Here is a 7,055-nt window from a genome sequence, read left to right on the forward strand (position 1 = left end):
AGGGTTTCTTAGATCACGCACTTCTAGATTCCTCTTATGGACATGCAGACTGACCATTAGTACATGTGATGTGGATAAGCCATGAAAATAATGTAAAAAAGAGTTAATAATGAAAATAGTCATATATTTCTAATTCTACATCACTCAATATAAACATGGAATATAATAAGTGCATATCTCATTTAAAAGTTTTTAAAATTAAATTCTAATTAAATGTATTTCTAAACTGACTGGGTCACATCTTTCTATAATTATTTCATATAATTTTCCTTTATTTCTCATTATCAAGTGTGGTACTTCTTCAATACCATTAAAATACTTCTCTCACAGAATCTACCATAAATATTTCATCAATTACCTGAAACAGGTAATTACTTTCTCAGATACCACAAGCATTAACATTTACTGCACAAAAAGCATTACACAGAGTACAAAAGGTCTTAAAATCTCACTATATTCTGAAAAAACTATGCCTTTAAACTAGGGGTTAAAGGGGAAATGGGCATACCAAATCTATCAATTGTAAAATAAAATACGTCCTTTGTATTCTTCATTATAAGAAATCTAACAGAAATTACAACTGTATTAAAACCTATATTAACCCATTGATAGCAGATGGCATGATTTGCTGTCAAGGCAGTATCAGTCGTAAATGCGGATGGCACCATGCCATACAACATAAACCCGCCTCATGACAGTATACATATTTTATCAAGACCTCGACCAATGGGTTAAAACCTGTGACATCCTTAAATGATAAGCATTTCTATGGTCTTATTCCTCATACCTTATTCTTCAATATCATACATCATTATACTTCATGTGTTTAAATGTATACCAATATTCATGTTCAAAATCCCTTAATACTTAATAAAATGTAAAGCAGAAGAAAAACTGCAGTACCTAAATTTTTACATCCAGTGAGACATCTTAATTCTATGTCTCTCTTTGGGTATAAATTATCTCTCCTTTTATTTATATCTATTAATAATAATTTTATGTCTCTCTTTAGGTATAAATTATCTCTTTTTATTATATCTATTAATAATAATAATGATAGTTCCATGGTAAGCAAATATCTTAGTGAATCTTCAGAATAGGACCATTAAAAAGGACCGAACGCTGAGGTAAATCAGCGCCCAGAGAGCATTTAATCCGTAAAAGAAATTCCCATAATGTAAAGGTTTGACTACACGTAAAATCATCTGCGACGTTATGACCTCCACGTATTGTGCTTCAGCAAAGGCAAACAAACTCCCACCATGAATATTAGGTAGAATAAGGCCTCTTAACGTCCCTACTGATTTACCATTTAATATGAAACCACTTTTAAGTACTTAATTAGTTAATTAAATTGTGACCTTGGATATATTCCCGATTGTTCTATATTCTAGGCTCTCTTTAACATGCAATTCTTTACTAATTCATCATAATAATCTGATATATTAGTCAACAATAAACCACATATCATAATCATATATTTCTTATCTTAGATATTTAATTATTAGGTCACTCATTCAGCCCCTTGTATGGAATCCTATTTCTGATTATACATAAAAAAAATAGAACAATAATTCATACACACATAAACACACATACACATTTATTGAATAACTCTTCTGCCTGGATAGCAATTGCAATGTATTGAATATGTATTGTCAATGAATAGACTCTTACTAATTCTAACGTTAACTTTCACAAGTGGGCGTTAACACCCTCTTCCACAAATACCAAATATTTCGAAATTCACCTTAAGACTAGAATAACCCCTTAATATCGATGTAATGTACTCAATTTCCACGAAATAAGCTCACCCTCAGGACTCTTTCTCTCTCTCAGCCTTTCCAAGTTGCAATTTCCACAGGGAATCCCGAAGCATGTATGCCGTGACGTAATGATGACGTCATAGATAAGAAAGTAGAGTTAAAGAAAACGGATCTGTTTTTAGGACTGACTTTAGGAAATGTAAAGACTGAGGATTATAGGGAGTGTAGCATTCATAAGTGTGTTGGCTTATGTCTCGTTTTCGCTTATTTGGTCAGTGTGTAGTGTGATAAGGCTTGGTGTGGATCTTCGGCGATGAATATAATGTAAACACAGGAAAGTGAAGTGAACGTCATCGCTTGAACGACCGGAAGTGAATGGTCACTTACCATGGGATAAATATCATATTCCCTAAGTTTATACACATCAACATATTCCAACATACGACCTTGCTGTGTCGAGTCGTTCCCCTCCTCCCTGAATTCTTTTAGCTTAAGACTAAAGGACATGAATGTAATATACTAATTTAAAAGAGCACTTCTACACCCTGTAACATTCTGGTTGATGAAGCTCCTTAGTTTATGACAGACTGCTTCCTAGTAGACGGAACTTTAGTGCAACATACATCCTAGTACCGTCGCGCATATTATCTAATCTTTCTATGATTCTTAGAGAGGCAACAAAGTGAAGAATTCGGGAAGGTTCGGGCTGTTCTTCGGTATCTAGATGTAAAAGGAACTCAAACAACGCTTAGGTATTTCATGTCGATTTCCTTATTTCCCATTATAACCTTTTCATATTACTGTTGTATACACTCGTCTTATAATCTATGAGGCTTTAGTAATTACTGACTCTGAACGGATTATAACACTACTGTGAGACTGTCGTAAGCAAGCCAGTCAAACGGTATTTTAATAATGTAGTCACATCTTAATTATGGCGGGTGACAATATTTGCGCCATTAGACAACGTTAGCGACTGATGTAAGATGTCGAGAATATCCTTCGGACTAAAGGCCCATTTCCTTTCAACCAGGATGTCGTGGTTTCTCGTAAGCTCAACAACATTTCTGGACACCATTTCCACATGAATTAGTTGCGGCATAGATTTGTAGGCAAAATAAGTATTTAGGAATTATACATACATACACACACACACACACACACACACACACACACACACACACACACACACACACACACACACACACACACACACACACACACACACACACACACACACACACACACACACACACACACACACACACACACACACACACACACATCAGTGTATGCATATATTATCTATGTATGTATTCATGTACGTACCTGCATGTATACGTGTACGTGGGTGTGTATTTTCCTTGAAAAATGTCGTTTCGTGCTTCAAGGAACAGACAACTCAAGTGTGTTTTCGAGTACCTTGATAAACGGAAATCAAACTCTGATTGCTGCTTCAGTTAAGAATGTACTTGTCAGGTTTATGACCCAAACAGCAAAGAAAAAAAAGTTATTTGATGATATTGTGTATAGATTTAGATTGATTTGAGTGATTTATGCCTGTTATATGCCTATAAAGTTGACACGTTTATCATCAGTGTCAATGTTGTTACTGATTTTAAAACTGTCATTATCATTATTACTATCATTAACTATCATTATTTCCATTATCATAAATGCTACTTCCTTTATTTAGCATTGTTATTGTTATCATTATTACGGATTTTATCATTGCCTTTGTTGCAGCCATAATTGCTAGCATGATTATTATTCTCATTATTACGTTTTCATTGTCATTATATTCAGCATCATGAATATCTATATTCATATCATCGCCATCATTACTATTATTTTATGTTGCGATCATTATCATTACCATCAATATGATCCTTATTAATCGTATCATTAACAAATATATTTTTGTTAATTTTATCTCTGCTTTTATTATCGGCATTGTTATCATGTAAATGTTATAACGATTGACTATTAATTATAATTGCTAATATCATCACATTGTTATTATAATCACACACTGAAATATTATAATGATTGCCTATTAATCATAATTGCTAATATCATTACACTGTTATTATAATCATCACACCATTATTATAATCATGATCATAAAAAGACAAGGGAATACTGTACTGAAACCAGTGTATTAATTAAACTCCATGTAGTTAAGGCCAAAGTTTTCGAATAAAAAGAATCATCATTATCATCATTGTCATTAGTGGTATTAAGAAATACATCATCATCATCATCGTCATCATTAGAGGTAGTAAGAAATGCATCATCATTATCATTATCATCAGTTTTGTTTGGATATGCATCATCATTATTATTAGTAGTAGTGATAGTAAGAAATGCATCGTCATCATTATCATTATCATGTTATATTCAGATATGCATCATTATTATCGTTAGTGATATTAACAATGCATCATCAATATCAACAGTAGTATAAATATCATAATCATCACTATCATCATTATTATTCATAATCTGATTTGAAGTGATGTTTGGCATTATATCTTTATCTTGTTCGTCGTTTTACGTATCTTTATCATTACAGTATCATTAAAATTATATCAGATATAGAAAATGTAATTTGTATTTCTATTAGATAATCTATTTGATAGCGATACAGTCTCTAGTCAATAATGATCCAGGGAAAGCAAACTCAAAGTTGTGGCTAGTCCGAGTTTCATTCCCTGAAACGGTATAATCATTACTTTCATTTATATGTACCCTTTGTACCCTTTGTACTGTACCCACGAGTACCTGGTTACAGTTGTACTTGAGGAGGCGTACTTGTGTTCCAGAATTATTTTGTGTGTCATTTGTTTTGTGTGAATGGTTGATATAACTCTTTAGTTTTGTTGTTCTTAATTTGTTGATAGCACCAGTAGGGAGTTTGTTGGAATGTATGTATCTTGTACGAAAGTAGATGTACAGTCACACACACACACACACACACACACACACACACACACACACACACACACACACACACACACACGCAGACAAACATGCAACGCAACACACTTGTACACAGACACTCCTAAAAGACAAAGACATACACACCGAAAACCACACACACACACACTTTTTTTTCGAGAAACACCAACTTTAAGAATAAGAATCCTTAAGAATACAGACCCCTTCAGTTCTCGAGTGCTCAAGTACAAGATTAGCCAGATGCCGTTAAAGAACAAACAACTGTAAGGGGATTAAAACCACAGCACAAGAACGGGAGAAAGAGAACGAGAAGAATTGCCGAAAAGAACGATTAGTCATAACGAAAGAGCAACGATAAAAATCAACTCGATAAACATGACTCTTCATACATGGGAAGAAGACAAGAGGGGGTTCCGCCATTAATCATAAACAGAAGAGGCAATTAAACTAACATCACCATTGACGAGTTAGGATCAATACGCATCTGGATAGGCCTCTATATCGTTCGATCGCGGAATAGCTACGAATGTGTATCCAAGCGGTTGAGAGGATTATTACGTCATCATCCGACCGTTACGTAAGAGGCAGACAGTAAGTAGCGTGATATCAGGCACCAGGTGCTCCTCTCGTGCGTGCGTGGGTATCCACATGTATCCCACGTTTAAAGTCAATGTTATTTATAACTTGTGACTCGCTTTTGGTATTTCACGGTGCGAGGGAGTTTTTTGTTGTTGTTGTTGTCAACGTGTGATAGATGAATGGGAATGTGATTTAGAAGGAAATTCTGTATCTATTTAGCATACATACGAACGGTCAGCATTGTGCTTGCTCGAAATGCCATCCACGTGGATATTTGTCTGTCATGCTCTACCCTGACGGTTGGTTGCCAAGTCATCCTTTATTTGGGGATATTTACTTTAGCTCTTCTGAAGTCCTTCCTGTCCTATTTAGTCTGCGTTAGTAGGTTCATAGTATTTTTTTTTCTTTATAAATATGTTACGATGTAGTTTTAATTTGGATTATGAATGTCCTTACTATATTGGCTACCTGCTGAGGCGTGGGCAGCTTTAATTAATTGCGAGTTTTGCTGTGTTACCAGGTCACCATGGTACGATATGACAATGCAGGGATATAATAAGAAAAGTATTTTCTGACATACAAGGGATACTGTTGTCACCCGAGATATGATGGTTAGTTTAAAATATCTCTTTTTCCAAGCTATATTTCAAATTTTAGTTTGAGTATACTAAAGGATGGTAAGTTCTGGCAGAGATCCAATAGAACCGGCATCTAAGCCTTATTCTAGATTTCGCTGCATCGCACTAGTTAGTATGTAGTCTGGGAGCTATAACCGGGCGTCTTTTTCCCGTAGAGTTTAACACAACCCGGATGTGCTGACTCACGCTGACTGGCAGGTGCAGTGCTCCAGCATCTTGCTTCTGGCAACACGACACTGCTTCGTCACGGTGAAGTTCGTCTATTCAATATAAAATAATCTGCTTGTATAGACAAAAACTTGGACCTTTAATGAAGATTTATTTTCCATTTCTACAGAAAAATATGTATTTCACCCTACGATAACTTGAAGAGAAGACTAAGCCAGGGAAAAATGAGTAATGGAAAAAAAAGCGCTCGCACTAATACTCTGGTTTGCTTGTCTGTTTTGCTCAACATTTGGCACTGCATCACCATGACACTGCATTAACTCGGTTCGAAATGGGATCATGAAGGAAGGGCCAAGTCAAAACTCTAACCGTCTTTTCGTGCATTTTTAAACATTTTTAGTTATGAAATGTAGTCTCCTTTTGTGTATTTTTCTATTTTCTGAGATGCAGGCGTGTATATACAAATGCATTTCTAATTAGTAGTGATTTAAACAACACTGATCCCCCTCCTTCCTTCCCTCCCCTCCCCTCCACCTCTATCCCGTTTATGGTAGCACGGGGGGAGGGGAGGGAGGGGGGAGACAGGACCACCATGATTGTAAACAAATTCGCCTTCAAGTTATAGTCACATGACGTTCAAGAACTCCAGAAGAACGAAGAATTGTTCGAGTGAGAGAACGAGTCAGTTATTAATTACAGTTCAGTGTTCTAAAAGGACCTTGGCCACAATGTTTACGACTTCCTCAACATGGCTGACGGGGCGGTTAAATTAACAAAACGAACTCGCATATCTTTCGGCGGCTTTTCGCTTGTCATGCGTTATCGTTCATCGTTGAAAGCAACAGCATCAGGGAGATAATGATGTTGATGTCGGTCGAATTAAAGGGATGTTAAATCGTGATGATAGGATGAGATATGATTCAAAAGTGAGGATTATAAGAGT

The 7,055-nt window shown here is 35.6% G+C and overlaps 1 protein-coding gene across 2 annotated transcripts in view; it reads right to left on the bottom strand.

Moving 5' to 3' along the window:
* LOC122253398 (interleukin-1 receptor-associated kinase 4) overlaps positions 1–1,931 on the bottom strand; it is an 8,227-nt gene extending 6,296 nt beyond the window's left edge. Inside the window, exon 1 of one of the 2 annotated variants that reach the window (XM_043016449.2) lies at positions 1,815–1,931. The gene's annotated coding sequence lies outside the window, so the exon portion shown is untranslated. Of the gene's footprint in view, positions 1–1,750 lie in introns of both variants that reach the window. The other variant, XM_086548987.1, reaches the window with a different exon arrangement.
* Between the last annotated feature and the right edge of the window lie 5,124 nt (positions 1,932–7,055).

Source organism: Penaeus japonicus, unplaced genomic scaffold, assembly GCF_977035675.1.
Source record: "Penaeus japonicus unplaced genomic scaffold, GWHDUDI00000001_assembly GWHDUDI00000021, whole genome shotgun sequence".
NCBI lineage: Eukaryota > Metazoa > Arthropoda > Malacostraca > Decapoda > Penaeidae > Penaeus > Penaeus japonicus.